Source organism: Microtus pennsylvanicus, chromosome 10 (assembly GCF_037038515.1).
Source record: "Microtus pennsylvanicus isolate mMicPen1 chromosome 10, mMicPen1.hap1, whole genome shotgun sequence".
Classification (NCBI taxonomy): Eukaryota; Metazoa; Chordata; class Mammalia; order Rodentia; family Cricetidae; genus Microtus; species Microtus pennsylvanicus.
The window spans coordinates 63,344,314-63,366,219 of record NC_134588.1 but is presented as its reverse complement, the minus strand read 5'-3'; positions in this window follow the sequence as shown (position 1 = coordinate 63,366,219).

Genomic DNA, 21,906 nt, shown 5'->3' with positions numbered 1-21,906 from the left:
GTGACCAGTAGATAACTACTCCTCAAAATATGTTATGAATATAAAGTGTATGTTTTAACACAAAGCAATCTATATTATAGCTAACACACCAGAATCTATGTTTTGTTTGTTGATCTATTGTGGTTTTACTTCCACATCAAAATGAAGTCTTCCAATTAAAAATAACATGGTATGGACATCTTTAACTCTACTTCTCTCTGTCTTTTTGTCTCTGCTTCTTTCTCTGTCTCTTTGTCTTGCCCTTCCTCCCTCCATTCTTCTCTCTCCCCCTCTTTTTCTCTCCCTCTCATTTTTTCTCTCCCTAGCAAAATTTCTGACATCATCTTCAGCAGAGCTCATGGTCACCTGAACGATAACACCCAAAGTCTGTTTATTAACAATAGAGACTAATGGAAATGGGATGAGGTGGCACACACGCACAGTATTAGTTGCTAGATAATTTCTTTTTTCTATTTGGAAAGTCTTTCATTTTATAATTTTTTTATTATTTGTTCTTTGAAAATTTTATATGTGTTTATTAATCCACGCTGATTTTTTTTCACCCCCACATCTTTTCTCATATCCCTCCCGTTCCTATCAACCCTCTGTCTTCCATTGTAGTCATTTTTTTCAAAATTCATGACCTTTGGATTTGTTTTAGGACCCATTTAGTTTATCCAGACCTGTCTGGGAGACTATTGGATCAGAAGTATCAGAGCCCAGTGGGGTCACCAGTTGCTAAGTAATGATTCCTCACCTCCTGGAATCTAATAGTAGAAAACATAGTATACTATGTATCTGCTTGGTACCCAAGAGGTCAGAAGAGGGTACAGAATCCAGTTCTTATGGATGGTTGTGAGCCATCATGTGTGGGTGCTCAGAAATGAACCTGAGTCCTCTGGCAAGAGCAACAAAGGATCTTAACTGCTGAGCCATCTCTTCAGCCCCCATGTCTGATATTGCTGGGCCCGTTCATGTGCAGATCTAGTGCAGGCATCAGCGCTGACTGCAACGGCTATCTGTTATCTGGAAGGTGGCCACTCCTAGCCTTTCTCTCTATTTTCAGTTCTTTCTTCCCCCCTTTCCATAATGCTTCTTGAGCCTTAAAGGGAATTAGTGTTTTGTTAAGCACTCGTCACTCATCCCCAGCATCTTGTGTAGCCCCTTAGCCAAATTGAATATAAGATTTTCTAACTTTTAAGAGCATGCTGAAACCCAAACACAGACATCATCCCTATGCAGAAAATACAGCAATGAAATTTAAAGCCACTGGGTTTGCCTCCCCTTTCACAGCAGCAACTTTTTTTATGTGCAAGCCAGGAATTGGTTTCAGTTGAATGACTGTTATTCAATTACTTGGTTAAATCCTTTAATGATCATTAATAATTATAAGAGACACAACATGGAACACGTGATTTACAGGAGAGAACAGAGAATACAAATATAAGCCGAAGCTGATGAAAATATATGTTAAGAGGAATTGTCTCATCTCAAATGAATTTCCAACACTGTGTAAATAACTCAGAGAAATGATTATGATGTATCAATTAACTTGGCAGCAAGTGCTCTAAAGCTTGGGAGCTCAAATCTATCCTTTCATAAGGATGCAGTGTGGAAGGCATTATTATTTCCATTGTCCTCACCACCATTATTATTAATGTATGTATCGTATAGCATTAGCAGAGTGGGCACGACTAAAACTAGTGATCCCCTGATGAGATGAGAGTCACCCCAGGGACAGCTACCTGGTATTGAATGTAAACTCAGAGTTCAGTTGATTTTGTTGCCTGGGCCCCTTGGTTCTTTATTTACCTGGCTATTTAGAATTTTTCTATAGTGTAGTATGTGGTCTCAAGCAGTAGCACATGGGAAGTAGCTTATTACAAAAGTGAAAACTCCCTGTACCTGACCCAATATTGCATGTAGCACATTTAAGCTCTTAAAGTGGCTAACAAGTGAGCCAAGTTCAGGAACAGACTAATCTAAAGCATAAGCATTGGAAGCTGTGGCTGATTAGAAGCAGTAAAAAGTAAAGAGCCTGTTGCAGCATGTCCTCCTACTTCTAGCTGTGCATCACCTTCTCACATGCAAAAGTGTAGCCTTCTAACAGAGAAGAGCCACAAGAATCTTATATCAACTACTTTAGCACCAGATTCTCATCCAGGGCCCCGGAAACTGTTGATCGAATCAGTCACAGCTCTAGGTCTAAAAATGAGCAGTAGTAGGTAAAGTTTCTAATACCCTCCCTTCCCCTACACATCCAACATATAATATATACAAAGGCTCAACTAAGAAGATGACAAGGAAAACCACAGGGCAATCAGCAGCCTACAGTAGTTAAGGTAAGATAATATATATATTACACCATTGTGGACTATGATGCCTAGACTTTAGTTCCTGTGATAATCAGAAAACTGGGAAAACTATATTACATAAATATTTTTAATATTCATAAATAGATAACACAAACTCACCTCTGGCATGAATAAGCAAAGTAATTTCTGCAATTGTTCTAGCTTTCTGCCAAAACAAAAAGATTATGAACAAGGAGAAGGCCCCAAACATAGATTGTTGACCTCCCTAAAACAAAAATCAGATTTCAAGGAGGCTAGAATAGCTAGGAGTCATGGGTAAGAGTTACCAAAAGGATTTAGTTATAATCACAGAATTTTAGAAATTCAGCTAGTAGCTCTCTTGAGTTTCAGATATGCATGCAGTTTTGTGTGATTTGCAAAATTCTTCAAGCTGGGACAGAAGCACTAAATTATAAAAACTGAACAGTTAACACACTTTAGAGGACTGAAGGTGCTTAAGCATCTATGAACTAGAATAAAGTATCCACAGCGGTCATCTGTGGTCTTCAGTGGACAGAGAGGAGTCATGATTGAATGCCGGTGTTGTACCCAAAAACAAACAGTGGGCAGAGAAGAATCAGGATAATGCCAGTGTCATGACCATGGGCAAACAGTGGAAGAGAGCAGTCAGGACTTAATGAAAGTGTCATGCCCATGGGCAAACAGTGGACAATGAGAAAAGTCATAACATAAAGCCAGTGTCATGACCATGGACAAATCTGTCCCAGACAGGTTATCTAGGGAACGTGTTTCCCACAATAACTGGACAGGCAACTATGCAATAATCACAATGTGCAGCAGCCAATCAAACAGCACAAAACAGAAAAAGAACCAACAGAATATGATCTGTGATCAGAATGCTCGGTCAAGAGAGACACAGCATAGATGCTGGGTGTCACATGATCCACGATCAGGAGAACTTTCAACACACAGACAAGGCAAAGATGCTGGATGTCACAGAGATGAGCTAAGGTTAAACAGGGGTTGTAGCAGTGCATCCATAGTTCACAGAGAACCTGGTTCGAGTGATGAGAGAAACAGAGCCTAAGAAAATAATCAATTGTAACGCTTACAGATAATATCGAGTCAAATGTAGTAGCGGTGGACTGGATAGTTGGCTTCACCCTGCAGCAGAAAACACAAGTACTACTGAAAACTACTTTAGAATATAAAGTGATTGAAGCATGGAGGAGGGGATGGGATTTAAATAAAAATTACAATCTCCAGAATTTGGAGGAGCAAAAGCTTTCCAAAGCCTGCATTATAGAAGTCTTAGTCTGGGGCTAGGGGAAAACATTCTGTATATTCAAAGGCAAAGTTTGCAAACCTGTTGAAAACTAACCTATGGACTCGCAAAAGAATGGAAAGATGTCTTGAAAACTATGAGGGGAAAATAGAAAGTCTATCCACCTGCAATGTATAACTAGTGATAAAATCTTTCATAAGAAGAAGCAAAATAAAGTTCTCAGACAAAATCTGAATCTGTAATTAGCAAATTCAGACCTCAGGAAGGGGTAAGAAAAGATATTTGGTAGAATAGAGATATCACATGGAAACATAGAGCTACAGAAGTCGGGGGATTAGAAACAGCAAGCATGTATGTAAGTTTTGCAATTTGCCCCTCTACTTTAGGCTCTTTGAAAGCAAACTAATGACAATATATTATTAAGTAAAATATGAAAATAGAATTGATATAAAAATAACACAAAGCACGAAACAGAACCAAATAATGTTTTTGAAGTGTTGTTAAACCTTATACAGCATATGTACAATGCAAATTTAAAATGTGTCAAGCTCTAGAGAAACTGATAAAATATAATAAGCTAAAACCAAAAATAACTTATAATAAATAAATAAGTTAAATATTAACTTCAGTCTAATAAAAGACATAAACACTCAGTCTAAAATAATCCACACATAGTTTTTAAAAATAGGCACAATATGATGGATGAAACAGAGAAAACACGTATTAAGACAACAGTAGATTTAAGCCCAAACGTGATAGTTATGTAATATTTAAATGGTTTCAAGTATCCAATTGACAGAGATTTATAGACTAAATGTAAAAATGAGAACAGATATTAAGGAAACAACCTTAATTATAAACTCAAGGCTGGAAGTGGTTTATTGTTTAAGTACTAAGGACACAAGGGTATACTAAGTACTTAGGCTGGGAAGAAGAAAGTTAACAACAGATGGGTGCCTCAGAGCAAGGAACCCAGCCTAGAATAAAGAATATCTCAAACATGAAGAGTGTACACACACAACCACAGTGCAACCCTGACCAAGAAAGAAACAGAAGTGAGCTGCAAAGAGAGAGAGAAAGTCATGGTTAGGGTCATTATCTTCAACAGTGGTTTCTGTCACTCATAGGCTAAGTAACAAAAAAATTCTTGAGATATTAAAAAATAGAGACCCACTATCAGTCACCTTGATCTAATTAACATGTATATACATACACACATACATACCACAGATAGCAGACTGTAAGTTTTCCAAATGAACCTACCAAATTGACCAGATTCAAGGCCATAAAGTGTAATAGAATCCAACATGTTCTCTGACAAAAGTTGGAGATCACCAAGAAAGCTACCTAGAAAATCTGAAGCTATTTATGAAATAAACAACACAAGTCCAGCAGCTTAGCATTAAGCACACTCTGGCTTTTCGCCAAAACAAAACAGTATTTTGCCTTCAACTAATAATCCATAGATCAAAGGAAAATATTAAATAGAATTTTTAAGTATTTTGAGCTAAATTAATATAAAAACACAGCGCATCAAAATTATGGGTTGTAACTAAAAAAAAATGTCTTCAAGGTAAATTATTGTGTTGAATTGCTGTGAGAATAACAATGGAGAAACTTAGGTGATTTGAGCATCTTTAAAGACCTAAGAGGAAAAAGAGAAACCACCCAAAGTAAGCAAAGAAAATAAATAATAAAAGACCATAATAATAATCATAATAGAATTTATTTTTAACTAGAGAACAATGAATTACCCAAGCAGGACTGAGACTGGGAAGCCACTATTCCAGACCTGCAAACATTGGCAAAATAGAACAGTGGCTTCAACAACTGCGTGTCAACCACTCCCACAACTCAGGGCATGGAGAGAAACTCCAGATCACCCAGATTACTAACACCAATACGGAATAAAATCCAAGTTACCCCAATACCTGTAAAAGAAGTTGACTCCATAATAAAACAACTGGTACAAATAGAAAATCCCATGCCAGATGGCTTCACTGATAAAAAATGTAATAAACATTTCACAGAGAAAGGAGTCCACTAATATAGAATGTAGATGAAGCAGTTCCCTGTTTGTTTGCTGACACCACACTATTTCTTAAAATGTTATTTCAAAAACCATAGACAAATAATCCTCATGAGTATAGATGAAGAAATCATGCACTTGGAGGTGTGTGTGTGTGTGTGTGTGTGTGTGTGTGTGTGTATGTGTATGTTTCTGTGTCTATGTCTGTGTGTGTGTATGGATATGTGTGTGTGTATGTACGTATTGTCTGTATGGTATGTGTATGTATGTGTACCTGTGTGTGAGTGTGTATGTGTTATGTGCATGTGTGTTTATATGTGTATATGTATGTGTATGTATGTATGTGTGCTTATGTCTGTGCATATGTGTGCTTATGTCTATGTGTGTGTATGTTTAAGTGTGTATATGTGTGTGTATGTGTGTGAGTATTCTGTGTATAGTATGTGTGTGTATTGTGTGCATGGTATGTGTATGTGTGTGTTTGTATGTGTGTTTATGTGTGCGTGTTTGTATGTGTGTGTGTGTGTGTGTGTATAAAGTGACTAAAGAAAAGGAGGCCAAGAATTTGAATGAGAACACAAGGGCACATGAGAAGATTTGAAAGGAGGAAAGGGAAGGTCAACAATTATGTAATTATATTATAGTTTTAAAGCAGGAAATAGATTACATATATAAATTATATATATGAGGACTATTTCTCAGTATCTGAGACTGGAGGTAATGAAGTTACGGATAGCCTAGGGTGGGAGAAATGAAGATGCAAAAAAGTCTACTATCCACTTTGCTTGAAGATATCATGATATCTAATACCCTGTATGCTAATGTTTAAAGAGTATTATCAAATAAAACACTAAACTATGTAAAAGTGACACAACCTTATTATTAACAAATTTGTAACAGGAATGAAAAGTTAGCTCTATATTTACAAAAAAAACAATTGGTGTAATTCATAATCCATGCAATTGTTATCACAGACCACAGAAGTAAGATATATATGGGGGTCCATAGAAACAAAGAAAGCATTTAGAAAATTTATTCCTGGGGAATGGAGAAATAGCTCAGTGTTAAGAACACATTGTACTCTAACAGAAGACCCGAGTTCAGTTCACACCCACCCATTGGGTGGCTCACACCTGCCTTTAACTCCTGCCCAAGGGGCATCTAATGCCTCTGTTCTCTGTCCTTTTGATCAACTTTCTGTTAACAGTTTATCCAGGCTGTTTCTTGAAGGTGTAAATTTTCCCCCATTTTCTTGCAATAAAATACTCTGTTATAAACAGACACCATCCCACAAAACCAGTCAAAAAGTAGGGAACAAGAGATCACAGGGTGCACAGTACCAACTGATAAGATTTCCTACACAGTTCTTGCACCTAACACTCAGTGATCATTGCAGAAGAGGAGGCAGGAAGATTCTGAGAGGAAGAGGATCAGGGAGTTTGAGGTTGATGTGAAATTGTGTCTCCTAGATGTCAGAAGCTACATTCATCAATTCTCATCAACATGGCTACCTAAACAAGACCATAACAACTACGCAGAAAGGAATGCTCTCTTGGTCCTCAACCCTAGATAAAGAACTTTGGACAACTGGGGAGTGCTAAGAAGGGGAGAAATGCTTTTGTTCTAGGGAAGAGCGACCTGAGCGGTTATACAACCCCAAGTGGTCAGCCCTGAGATTATATAACACAGGTAACACTCTATACAGTCTGAGCAGGTTGCATAGTTGCTACATGGAAGGGGTTGGAGGGAAGAAAGGGAAAGAGAAAAACAAAATATTTTCAAAAACCAAAAAAAGTATTATAAATAAAAATAAACCTATATAGTCCAGTGTAAATTGTGTTTACAGCTTTCTTATCACATTTGAGAGTGTTTGCATTCAGTTCCCATAATGCACGCCTGATACAATCAACCTAGTAAGGAGAGAATGCTTGTTTTGTTTAGTTGGCCCAGAGACTTTTCTACCTGAGAGGGGGCAGGCAAGAAGTAGAGAGCAGAGCCAAGCCATTTATCTCCTAGCCAGGAAGGGAAAGAAAGGAAGATGAGGCTAAAGTTCCACTATCTCCTTCAAGGGCACGTCCTGATATCCAGAAGACCTCTCTCCTGGCCCTGTCACTTAAAGCTCTCAGGACCTTCCTGTAGGGCCAAATCTTCACATAAGAGATTCGGGGAGACATTCAAGATACAAACTTCAGCAATGATTATTTGAGTTGCTGCTATTTTCTGACTATTTCAAGAATGCTCTAGGACGTCCCTGGGATGACCTGTTAATCATGAAGCATTTATATTGTTCTTTAATGGCAAATGAATTTTCTTAAGGAGCTATTGGCCATTGCTCAACTCAACACCATTGTACACTCTTACTTCGGTCAACCTTGCTAGGGTACTGAGGCACCTGACTTACTGGGGCTTCAGTGTCCATCTCCTTGCTTGTGTCTGTGGGATAAGCATGTTTTCTGTGTTTATTCGCTCTTGTGAAGTTAGTTTAAACTGTCCACACTTATCATGTCTGTCTCTTTTTTTTTCTTGCTGTCTCCTAGTGATGCAAAATTGAGTGATTTGTTTTTGCTTTCCTTTATAATATTTTGCTAACGATGTCAATAGTCAAATAAGTAAATAGCATGCGAGCTTCTTTTAGCCTACATGTTATAATACATTATTTATTGAGTCTTATGAAAAAAACAATTTCCAATTCGAGGGTATTATAAACAGCAGTGCAGTGAATAGTCATGTACAAATATATTGGTGTTAGAAAAGAGGCAGCTGGATCTCAAATAGCAGAAGGAAGACATTGTCATCTGTGTAGAAAAGCTCATTACCTCATCCATGGTAAGCACACTTTCCTGACACTCAGACCTGTGTGCCAGTGGTAGCAGGAAGAAGAACAAAATAGAAAAGGAAGCCAAGGGAGGCTTATTATTGGTGTCTTCCCTGGCCTGCGCATCTTTGGGATTGGCCTGTTTGTAGCAATAGGGAAAGAAGAAATGACAACCGCACATATAGAAAGCTGGGATTAGGTGGGCCCTGTGCTCTAGTGGAGACATATGAGAGGCCCAGGAATGCAGTATGTTCACTATATAACTGAATGTGGAGGCATGTTTATTATGTGCAGATTGGGTTAGCTAGTCATGTAGGGGCATGGGCCCAAGCTGCATTCACCCAGGAATAGGAAGCTGTGGTTGATACTTTCTGCACACATTGTCAACTTTTCTTATCCACACCAGGGAAAGGCCTTGCCAGTCTCAGGAGGCTGAGGCACCCAGATTGTTAGCATGCCTTTTTTTTTTTCATTTCAGTAGTACAAAGTCACTCAGAACTTCATCTACTCTCCACAGTTTTTAGTATTTTGTTACAAGAAAATCAAAGAAGTTGAAAGACCAGTACCAGCAATAGAAATATAGCAATAGCTTACTTAGTAATTTTGTACACTATTAAGCCCACTCCCTCACTCCAGCTCACCATTGATGAGAATTGTGACAGGGCAGAGGGAATTAACAAGGAAATTAAATGCAGAATTTGTTTAAAATTGTCTCTAATCTAAAAATTAAGCCCTTTAACTCATTGCACTTTGTAGATCTGCATAGACACAGAAACTACCTCCCAATCAGTCTTCTGAAATGAGTATTTCTATACCAGGAATGCAAGGAGGAGGTCTGCAGGCATCATACAGACATCAAGAGTGCCAAAGCTCAGCTTCTTTGCTCTTGGGATCTTCACGTCTCCAGGGATGAACTCCTGGCTCCCTGATCATTGCTGCATGCTGTTGCTCAGAGCTGGAGTTGGGCCTTTGCCTGGGCTTGGACAACATCCCTTCTACTCCCCAGATGCCTTGGCCTCTCCTGCTTTCTACAGACTCAAGTTTTCACGGTATCGTCTTTCTGTTTCATGGGATGGACAGCACACAGTGGAGCTTCTGAGGTCTAAGCAAGTCTACAGAGCGTAGGTCCACTCAGAGTTCACATCCTTGAGCCACGAAAACTGAGGCTGCAAAGCGTCTCCCTTACTACCCAAATGACCTATGCTGTGGCATCCCTAAAGAACTGCTTGCAGATGTCACTCTGTTGACAGGAGTAGTAACTGCCCATCCTTCTTTTAAAGCTGTATATGTGACGTGATCACCTTCACTTTCCCCAAGACAAACCTGGGGAAATCTAGAACACAACCCTCTTTTTGTTCACCTCCCTCCAAATTCCTTTCTACTTTTCACCCTGAATTAGGCTAGAAAGGGGCTGAAGTGTTGGCCTTCAGTTTCCCCTCCATCATGGCAGCCCTGGAGAAGCTTACAGAATGGGCATATACTTAGCAGCATGAAACAATTCTGTGTATTGGTTGTGTCTCTGGCATATCCTCTCTCCCACCTTCCTTTGTAACAACCAACCTTACCACTGGGTTAATCTGAGGCTTAGGTAAGATACTGTACACCAATCACTTAATCCAGTTTATACATATGAAAAAAACAACTGGCTCTTGGTTGCTGCACATCAGCTATCATATTACCCAGCAGCTGAGATACAAATGCGCATGAGCAGGTAGGGACCTGTCTGTTCTGTAAATGTGAACAGTGAAGCTTATAGATGCAGCCATAGAAAGCAGAGTCTTCCTCTGTCTTTCTCTCTCTCTCGAATTTCAACCTCCCTTTGTTATTCAGGCTCCATCTCTTATATAAAGTCTCCTGGGACTCTGAGCCATGTAAGAGTTCCACATAACCTTATTCTATAGAGGGACAGAGGATGGGGAGTTGGGCAGCTCTGTCACTATGGTTCAATTCTGATACTGTAGCTTAAAAGAAGAAAGTCTATGAATGAATGAACGATTGGGACTCTGTTCTAATAAAGCACTGTTAAAACAAGAAATAGTGAATTAAATTCTGCCCCTAGTATGCAGTTCACTGACCTCTGCCTCATGTCAGTAACAAGGACCAAGAACACAGCCAGGGATGCAAAATGAGTTCAGATATATGAATAGAAAACAAGATTCCTCATCGTCTGATTCTTCTAGTCCTAAAAGTCTGTCTGATCTACCACCGAATTTCAAGCGTTCTTGGATTATTAAGTATCACTTCATACATATCTTCTTTCTCCATGTGTGAAATATTATCAACCATTTTGTACTCAAACAGGGCCTGGAACTGAGACCCAGCTTTTCTGTTTGAATGATTTCATTTACCTTAACTTCTGTTCACACATTTGCAAAATGGGAGTAATACTGCTGACTTATGGTGGTATGAAGTTCAGGAAAAAGAAGGCACAGTGCCAAATGCATGGATCAGTTGCAGAGGAGCTACTGATTAGGGCTGGTGTAGCCCAGTGCATGCATGGCAGGAAAACCCTGGTATTTACTTTATGCTCTACAGTTTTCAATGCGCCTCACCATACTTGGGAAGGGAACAAACACAAAGGAAAGGGGCTCCTCAAAAGCTTTCATAAAATTAGTAGCTTTTATAAAATCAGTAGCAAGGCTCCAGAATGTGAGTAAGCCCTGCTGTCTCACTGTGAGGGAGGAGGAAGTGCTAGGTCCTGCATGAAGACAGAAGCCACCTCCCAGTGAGCTGACTCACTGTAGAGTGCTGGTTCTGTTTTTTTTTTCCATTCTAGTCATTTTAGTTCCCAAAAGTACCTCCTCCTGTGAACTCACATATACCCACCTATAAGCTATGTAGCTGTATTGCTAGGAGAAGGAACTCCATGTGGTCCCAGGCATCTTAGAGGCATTATTAAAGCAATATTTTTATATTATTACCATGCCTAATCCTATGCTGGATCTGCAGTTACAGAGTTCATTCTAAGGAATGTCTGTGCCCAGAAGAGAGATTGTTTGACATGTAATTTTCTCAAGTACAACTGAATAAAAGGGTAATTTGTGACTCAAGTAAATAAAAAATCTGGGCATCTATGAACTATCAAATAAGTTATATTGACTTACTGATAAAATCTACGGTGAATGGCTTCTACCTATGAGATTCTAGCTGGGTAGCTTCAGAGTCTACAGTTTTATGTCTTGTGCTAATCAATCTATATAAAAATTGATGCTGTCTCACACTTAAAGGAGGATTATTTGGATTTATGGCTATTCAATTTATTCATGATCAAATATTTAGCACTCTTAAAATTATTTAACTTCGACATCTTCACTAACATATATGCTGGTTATCTGTTCTCTGCAGTGAGAAGACAAATGCCAGTAGATTAGAGGAGGAGGAGGCATATTTGGCACCTGACATATACCTTCTATTAGGTCATCTAAATGTCTGAAACTGCCAAACAATCAGTATACTCATTAAACTTCTAAGGTGGCTGAACAGAGTCTGAGTGCCTTCCAAAGAAGTCCTCTTCTCTGTAGCCACATGCCTTACAGAACTAAGATTTTGAGCTATCATCTGTTGATCAATTCCCACTGACTTATCCAAGGTCATGTATCACCCTGGCAACACAACTGAATGCTTGAAATTGAAATGCAACCATATTTCTATGACTGCATTTGATCCTCACAACTCTGTCAGGAGGACAGTCCTGACGCCATGCCCCTTTAACTCAGGAAGGTACGAGGAGTTTGGAAAGTTTTCCCGCAGATCACTGCTATATGAGGTTTGCTTCAGCTATTGCCTAGAGCCGTGGCCAGACCACAAACATTCTCCACACTGACTGTAATATTCTCTCAGACTTCCATTGTCTCTGAATAACTCCAACAGGATTTCATAGAGTGAATTCTTTTATTTCAATGTCATTACATTCTTATTATTTAAAACAGTCTTTAACTCTGAATGTATTTTGATCATATTTCTCCTCCTCCAGGTTCTTTCTGATATTCTCGCCTTCCTACTCAACCAACTTTAAGTTCTTTCTCAAAATCACAACACAACAACAAAATCACCCAAAACTAAGAAAACAAAGTAAAACACCACCCCAAAAGAAAAAAATGTAACCAAATAAAAGCACACAAAAGAAGAACTGAGCAGAACATTATGCTTGGTAAACTACTTCTGAACATGAGGTCTGCCCGGGAGTGGTCACTCCATTGGGGAAAACTGATATTTTTTTCTACTCTCCTAGCAGGTATAAATGACAGTTCAGGTATTAACCTTTGCCCTAGTGACTAGGTTCTCATCAATTCTTTCATTTTTTAATATAATAAAATAAGATAAAACAAAAACCATCACATCAAAGTTGGACAAGGCAAACCAACAGTAGGAAAACTGAAGGTGTAAGTCAAAACAATCCCACTCCAGTTTGGAATTATGATCAATAAAAGGGTTATTTATTTAAAGGGAAAACTTACAGTTCACCGTCCTAGACAACAACCCTCTGCACAACCAGGAAAAGGGGTCTAGTAGCCAGAAGCCAATTTGGAAGCAAGAGAGAGAGCTCACAGTTACTGCTGCTTTTTAAAGCAACAGAGACCACACCCAAGTGGGCTGGTATCTTAAAGGCTATTGGCTGAAGGAGCAGAAGGAGCTCCAACAGCAGGAAACAGCTCAAGGGAAGGCACAAGAATCAGAGACCCATTTACTCACACACTCAGGAATCCCATAAGAACACTAAATTGTAAGCCATACTACATACACAGAGGACCTGGTGCAGACCTGCATAGGTTCTGTGCATGCTGCTTCCTTGTCTGTGAGCTCAGATGAGCTATGATCATGCTCATTTAGCAGGCCTTGTCTCCTGGTGTATTCAGGGCTGTTACACTCTTTCTGACTCCTCTTCCATGAAGTTTCCTAAGGAATTTGTTGGAGATATCCAAGGAATAGAGATAATTCCCATGTTCTATGTTGTAAAAAGGTTAACTCCTGTCTTAGGGTTTCTATTGCTGTGAAGAGACACTGTGACCACAGCAATTCTTATAAGGAAAACATTTAATCAAGGGGGCTCGCTTAAAGTTTCAGAGGTTCAGTCTGTTATCAGCATAGTGGGGATTGTGGTGGTATAGACAGAAGTTTCTGTCTGGCCTGGTCCGGCAGTGAGATTCCTGGAGGCAGGATCGCCATTTTAGGACTGAACTCAAGGTAAGAACCAGTAGCTGCCTGCTTTTCTTTTTTCGGATGTTCAGGTTGAACCCCATTTTCTCTCTCTGAGTTTTTGTTAATCATGCTTCATGGCAGCATGCGGGCAGATGTGGTAAATAGTTGACTTTGTTCTCCAGGAAAACTCATTGGTTTTCCCACTCCTTTTAAGAATTTAATTAAGAAATGAGTGTGAAGAAGTAGCTCACTCAGGAAGGGCTTGCCATGTAAACATGAGGACCCCCAATCGATCCTAGCACTCATGTTGAAAAATACTAAGGGTGGTGAATGTGTTTCCCATCCCAGTGCAGAGGTGGAAGAGACAGGGGATGTCTGGCTTACTGGCCAGTCAGCCCCACTAAGAGTTGAAACGGAGATCTCAATAAGGGCTTTTTCTCAGAAGAACAAGGCAGATGACTCCTGACAACACCCAAGGTTGATCTCAGGTCTACACACACACACACACACACACACACACACACACACACCCCGGAAGGAAAGGAATGTGATCCTCTCATCTTTGATTATTGTTCAGCACCGACATTTATTAATAAGTTTTGTTTTGCTTTGTTCTCTTTTTGCCTTTAGTTTATATATCACAACTAATGGCAGAAATGGACAATTTAAATAGAGCTAAATGTTCTACCACTTTGGAGATATTTTCCAAACTTTTAACTAATGCATAACACAGAAAATGAAAACAAAGGAACGCATATGGCAGTGCCTTTAATTCATTTAGGAAACACAGACAGAAGTGAAGTAATTACTACACAGGTTAATACCACTTACTTCCTATGGAATGAGGCAATCAGTCACTGCAAATTAAAACTGTAGATCTCTGCAGCCATCCACTTGGTTATGAGTTGCTGGTCATTTGCAGCTATTGAGTCCTAGGTGTGGCCCAGTTCAAAAGTGTAAGCAGGGTGCTGTAGAGCTGGGGAAGCATTCTGTGTGGGCAGCTACTGTCTGTGAGTGGGTGAAGGGACACTTGACTACCAGTGGGTACAAGAGCAGTGTGGCATGCTGGGAGCTAGAGAAATTGCCATTCGTCTCGCTATCTTCTTTTTACAGTTAGAAGCATCAAACGTCAAGAAGAACCCAGGGCCCAAGGATAGCCATCCCTTGCCACCAAGGAAAAGACTCAACGCTGCAAGGGCTACATTTTGTTTGAGCAGTTTGCTGTTTTTAAAGGTGTGGGAAATGGTCATTTTAATGAAGTGGTCGTCATGATGGGTGGATAAGGTGTGAATCTGGGCATGGAAGTGCTTCTCATCACCAGTCTGCACCTGATGAGAAGCAGCCTGAGGACTGAGTTCCATCTATGCCTCCTAAGAGGTAAGTGACCTTGGGAAACTCACCTCCTCTGTGCCTCAGTTTCCTTAGGTGGAAAGTGCTGGGTGACAACCAAATTTCCAACATATAATGTAAAACTATTTAAACTTCTAATCCACCCTTTTCATGTCTAATCTGAGCCAGGGACCCAGTTTTCCCACAGATGTCTATTTTCCCACACCACTGGTGGCATAATCATTCCTTCTCTTCCCCGTTCATTTCAAATTTAAATTTCAACTTTTGCTACACAGAAATCTCCGTTTATTTCTGGGTCTAGTCAGGAGCCCCCCATCTCGGTCCACTTGTCAACAGTGCTTTTATAGTCACTGCTATTTGGCAGTGTTTGATAGCTGGCAGCTGTGCCCTCTTTTTGATTTTCATTTTTTTGATGTTCTTTGAGAAGCACAATATTAAATGTTTTCACAACAGAAGCTGAGTCTGAACATCTAGACTTTACCTGTGTTGCAATGGACAAATATAATCCATACTAAAAGCACTATGTTTCCACTGTTAGCTTTTCATATCAGATTTGTTTGTACATGTGAAAAAAACAATGCATTTAATATCAGATGCTCTGTATTTATGGACCAGGCTCTTCCATTTGATATCTGAGTGGACCTGGGAGAGATGATTTGTTCTTCCTGAGCTTCAGTTTCCTCATTTACAACATGGATATAGCAACATTCTATCTTCATATGCCTGATAGTTAATGCTGCCACCTTGACAGGATCTAGGATCACCTAGGAGACTGTCTTTCTTAGGGGCTCTACTGCTGCATGACGAAGAGCAAGTTGGGGAGGAAAGGGATTATTTGGTTTACACTTTTAGATTATATTCCATCATTGGACAACGTGAGAACAGGAACTCAAGCAGAACTGGAACCTGGAAGCAGGAATTGGTGCAGAGACCATGGAGGGGAGCTGTTTCCTGGTTTGCTCCTCATGGCTTGCTCAGCCTGTTTTCTTATAGAACCCAGGACCACCAACTCAAGGATGGCAACACCCACAGTGGGCTAGTACCTCCCCATTGGTCATGAACTGAGAAGATGCTCTGCAGTTGGATCTTGTAGAAGCATTTCCTCAATTGAGACTTCTTCCTCTCTAATGGCTCTAGTTTGTTGACACACAAAACCAGTCAGTGCAGAGATAACCTGAACTTTGTCAAGGAAAAAGATTAACACAGGAAAATACAGAGATTCCTTAAGGGCATGAACCTAAACACTTTAACAGAGATCGTGACAGGTACCACAGATGCACTGGAAGCTGTAGGTGTGGCAAATAGGCTGTGAAGTTTCTTAAACGCTACATAGTATTTGGTGCTATTATGGTAGAAGTTGGCTGATTTCACAACTTGATAACCTCCTGTCTCGAAAAAAGCCTATACTTTTTCTCACAGTGGATCTTCCAAGGAGTCCATCTTAGGTCATGATTTTGACTTTTGCAGATTCTTAGATAGTAGACAATATGCCTCAAGTTTTGTGTTTTAGCTACAAGCAGAAAGGAAACTCCCAAACTTTAGTTTTTCGGCCAAACCCAAGTGAGCCGTGGGTCTCAGTAACATACTATACAATGTGTGAGCAAGATAAACCATGGAGTCTTGGAGGCTGTGTGCCAAGAAAATAATGGAATTAAATGATCATTAGGAAATCAATCACTTCCATCTGTAAACAACTGTCATGTGCAGTAATGTGTGATACTGTACTTGCGGCTTCTTAACAGGGAGATAGGGAGAACGTGGAAGGGAAAATAAGTCCATCAATATCTCTAAAGAGACTATTGCAAATTTAATTAACTGAACAATGGAGTCTGAGTTCTTTAAATTTGGATCTGAAATATGAGTTTCTCCTCCAAAGCATCCCTCTTATTAGAAGGAGGATGCTGGAAGAAAATGAAGAAAACCAAAGCAAACCTCAAATAAATGTGAGCTCAATAATGTTTTACCATTAAGAATAGATTAAAAGGGCATTGTTGTGCCTTTTTAATAGAGTACATTAGGAAAATGATGCCCACCGGGTCTGTTTACCCATGGAACAGAACTAAGTCCTCAGTAAATAATCCCACCACTGTGTACATATATCAAGATCCCCCCAGACTGTGAATCAAGAGCACCATCGGAAACATTGTGGCTCGCATTCTCCAAGGGTTACAAGTCAAGAGGAAGGTAGAGGTATATATGTGACCAGCATGGCAGAACGGGTATCATGGTAGGTTCGAAGGATCCATGAAAGTAAACCGAACAGGCAGTGGTCTCCATATAGTCTGTTGGACCACCTGGACCACAGCTGGCCACAGGGTGTTTAAAAAACAACTAAGAGTCAAAGAGAGTACTTCCTCAGACAGCTCCAACTGCGTGTATGGACGCTGATCTCTGTAGGCCCCAAATCCTCTCCCTTCTACCTGTCTTATCCCTTCCTTTCTTTCTCCATCTTGACTTTCTTTCTCAATGCTCCCTACCTCTCGACACTGCTTCCTGCTCTAATACTCACACATTCGTTGCTCTGTTTGCCTGCCCCCTTCAGAACACTCATCAAAGCCACCACACAGTGCTGACGTTGGGGTGGGGCTACCATAACCATATTCTAATGCAGTTTTTTTTTTTTACCACAGTTTATAATAGTGTAGAAAGGATTTGCTTCTCAGGAGGCTAGCCTCCTTGAACTTGCAATGTCAGGGCTGTGGGGCATGCCAAATCACTTCCTAGTGAATGTCACTCAGGTTGACCCAATTAGGGAGTTTTGAGGAGTAAGATTCAGCCAGGCTTTGAACATGGCACAGACAGTCTTCCATTTGGAGTGGTGAAGACTTGAAGAAACAGGCAGAGATGCCCACATCTTACTCTGCCTCTGTCTGCCTGGAGCAGTTGGACCACTTCTAAAACCAAGGTATCCTTAAACAAGTGCTATGCAGTGTGAAATCATCTCTGAACCCTGTCCTTGTATGAGAGGGTTCAGCAATCATGACAGGAAGATGTTCATTCACACAGGGAGTGAGTGGGTCAATATTGCCATAATGGTCTTCAAGTGATGCTCCATACTGGATGCTTCACCACCATCACCAAATGATGTCTATCACCTAGGTCTATGACTCCTCAGGATGCTTCCAACTATAATTTCCTGAGCTTCTTTCTACTTTAAACATATGTGTGATGTCATTGGAAATGGCACATTTCTTTAAGATTCATGGTCTCAGTTAAGGGCAATAACAGCAATAGCCTGCCCACAGCACCAGGCAGCTGAGTACGTGGTGAGAAAGAGGGCAAAATAGCTGCATAGGCACTGTTCTAAGTTTCACAGTCCATGAAATGCTTTAACCAGATGCCACCAGTACCACAATCTCCTTTTGCCAGCCAGAAACAAAGGACAGAGCAATTTACCTGCTGTCACTCAACCATGTTGTGTAAGGAGGGACATCCTGTTCTTGAAGGCAAATTGTTTTTTTCCACTTTATATTTTATGTATCTGTGCCTGGCACACCAAAAATGCTCAGTAAGTAGACTGTGGGCGAATGAAGTGATAGACTGTGATCAGAGCCCACGGGTCTGGCTCCAGAACCTTTCCTGGGTGCACAAAGTCCTCTTTCTTTTTCTCTTGTGTTTCTCTATCTCCTTAGGCAGGTATGTTTCAAACTTTATCCTCTATCAGAATCATCTGGAGTGGGAGCTGGGGTCTTGCAAGGAATGTTAAAGCTGGGTGCTCAATCCATAGGTTTCACCAGTGTGCAATCTAAAATGCGATCTGAAATTTGGCATCTCTAATAAGCTCCTGGTGATGCTAATGCTGCAGGTCTGGAATGGAAACCATGAGAACCTCTGTCCTAGGGCAGCATCCCCATGTTTTCATACCGTCCACCTTTGCCCTTTCCTATCCTAGAAAAGGCATCTTATCCTATCCACAGTGGCAATGGAAGGAAGGTATAACTGGACATTATTCAGTACACATAGCAAGAGAAACAAACTCCAGGAGAATATGCTTAAATGATGAAAAGGGGCTGTGACGTACAATACAGACTCTGGAGCTAAATTTTATTTACCTCCTTGTTTCAACAGCATAACCCTAGGCAAGTCAGATGACCTTTCTGCTCTATATCCTCTCAAATGGGCATGCGGATAACCCTCTCTTTTCTATGTTCCATGGATGTTGTGAGAATTCAAGGATAGAATAGGGAACATATTTTGTAGACAGTAGAGGATCCAGTGTATGTTATTATGCAATCAGTTAATGAAGTCATAATGCTAGTCTCGAGACTACAATTAACTCAGAAGGGTGATGGGTGAATTCAGGAAGAAGCATGGGTTCCCTTTATACACTGTACATCTGAAACAAAATGAAACAGCAAAGATGTTCCCAAGTAGAACATGAAAATTAAAGCTATATAATTCCAGATGAAATATACTTCATTATCATGGGCCAAATATAAAGTAAATAGGGGAGAAATACAGCGATGTGTTCCCATAAGAAATTTTGGGGAACTAGTCCCGAGTAACATTAAATGCCTATTCTATTTTTTACTGCAAAGCCAAGAAGGGCAGAAAATTATGACAAACTAATTATTATGATGGATGGGGAACCAATCCCTTCCTCTCACTACACTGCTGAAGCAAGAAGCAGCCCTGCATCCTGCATCCTTCAACAGGCAAGACACTCCAGATAATAATGGGCAGTACAGATTAACAACATTATGTTAGAGCAAGAGAATTACTCTTTCTAGTTTCATAATTCTTTCCCATGAACCTGGTCCTGCTTTGCATCTCTCTATTTCTTATTTCCAAGGCATTATCTATGTATTTAAGGTCGACTCCTTTCCTGCTAATTAAAGGTGATGGCATTCTTGTTTTGCCTGTGGCTTCCAATTGTAAGAGTCAAGGAACCAGGTGCTGATGAGCCCACTGCAAGGGAACCACCCTTGCCAGTAGATGGAGGTCATGGGAGGAACAGGGATGCAAAGAAAATGAACTGCATCCAAAAAAATCTGCAATTCTCTCAGTACATAGTATTTTAAAAAAGAATTGTAGCAATGCATTCAGCAGTGTGATTTGAGGCTGGTAAGTTTGGAATAAAGAGATAGCCCCCATCCTTTTTTTTTTTAAAAAAAAAACTTCAACAGGAAGTAAATTCCAGACAGCAGTTGCATAATTAAACAGCCATCCCCATTATGCAAAAAAGTAAATTCTTTCACGCATGCACCATTCACTCAGGGTGTCAGTCATTATAGAACACATGTATTCAGAATCTACCCAATGACAGGCTTTGAGCTCAACACTGGAAATGCAATGGGGAACAATATGGACTTGAACCCTATTATTCTAAGAGGGGGAAAGACAAAAATATAAAGACCAACTGTAATTTGTAATAAAGTTTCATAAAGGAAAGAAGCATGGGGCAGAGATAGAGACTGAACAAGGGACTACTTTATATAGTCAATGCAATATTAAATGGCATTGCATTCTCCTGTGTCCTAGGAATTTCAAGATCTCCCATGTAGGGTTGAGTAAACGGTTCAATGGTACAACGTTTGTCTAGTAAGCACGAGTCTCTAGGTTCAAACCTCCAAACATTCAATGCAAAGAAATTAAGACAAGAATGAAGAAAAAAAGAAAGTTACAAGCTGAAACAACTAGTCATTTACAGTCAGTAGCCTACAGAGCTTTGCCAAGTGGGGCTTCCCAACAGGAATTATACATCTGGTGGGTCAACTTGTTAAATACTAGTTGTCACTGCTGTACATTCCCATGACCCCTTGCAACCACTAGCTCTCAGCACATGAATATGTGGGGTCACTTAGGTTGGACTCTAAATAAGAGGTTGTTGTTGGTGAAGTGTAAAGACAGGGCTAATGGGACTTGAAAAAGGAGTCCAATAGGAAATAGAATCACTAAGACCATGAAAAGATAAGAGTCCTGGAGGATGAAAATGCTTCTTGCTCAGGTAACTGGATAGTGTCTCACTAGTCACTGATACTGTCTAAATATTGATTAGGGGGAAGAAAATTAAATTCCAGGGTGAAAACTTCTCATTGTCTGTGGAATCTTTTGTGTTATATTCACATAGAACAGAGTCAGTGTGTACTACTTGGTATAAAATTGTGCCACATAAAGCTAGCTGGACACGCAGTCCTAGGAGAATGTTCTACCCCAACTCAGCTCCCTTCACCAACAACTCACTCAGCTACACAGCAGGATCCTGTCAGCCACTGATAGCAGCAGAATTGTCTCAAGCCAACAGGTGGAATGTACATGTGGAATTTATCATGACAGAAACTGCATTCATATCTTAACTTGTAATGAATTATACATTTTTAAGACTTGACATGCATACTTACCTGGGTGTTTGCAAGAATACAGGTTCGGTTTCAGTACATTTAGGGTTAGATCTGAAATTCTGGCAGGCTGCTGAGATTCCTGGTCCACCGATGAGAGAGCTAACAATGGGATACATACTGTCTCATTTATAATAAACATATGCTTATCTGTTCCCACCACAAACCTCAGAGAAGTTTAGTCTTTATTTTACCAGAAAAACAAACTTGGAGAGCTCCAAATTATCTGTTGTCTGTACATGTCTTAGGTAGGGTTTCTATTGCTGTGATAAAAACATATACAAAAGCAACTTCTGGAGAAGAGGTTTTATTTCACTTTATACCTTGTAGTTCATCATCCAGGGAAGTCAGGACAGGAGGTCAAGGCAGAAACCTGGAGTCAGGAACTGCAGCAGAGGATGGAGGAATGTTGCTGACTGATTTATTTTTTATAACTTGCTCAGCCCATGGGTGATGCCACCCACAGTAAACTAGGTGGGCACTCCCATTAATCATCAATCAAAAAAAATGAACCACAAGTCAGTATGGTAGAACACTTTCTCAGTTGAGGTCCCCTCTTCTAGAATGACTCTACCTTATGTCCAGCTGATACAAAACTCGCAGCACAATGAAAAGTAGATCTAGGATATAAATCTCAGTTCACAATACCATTTGCA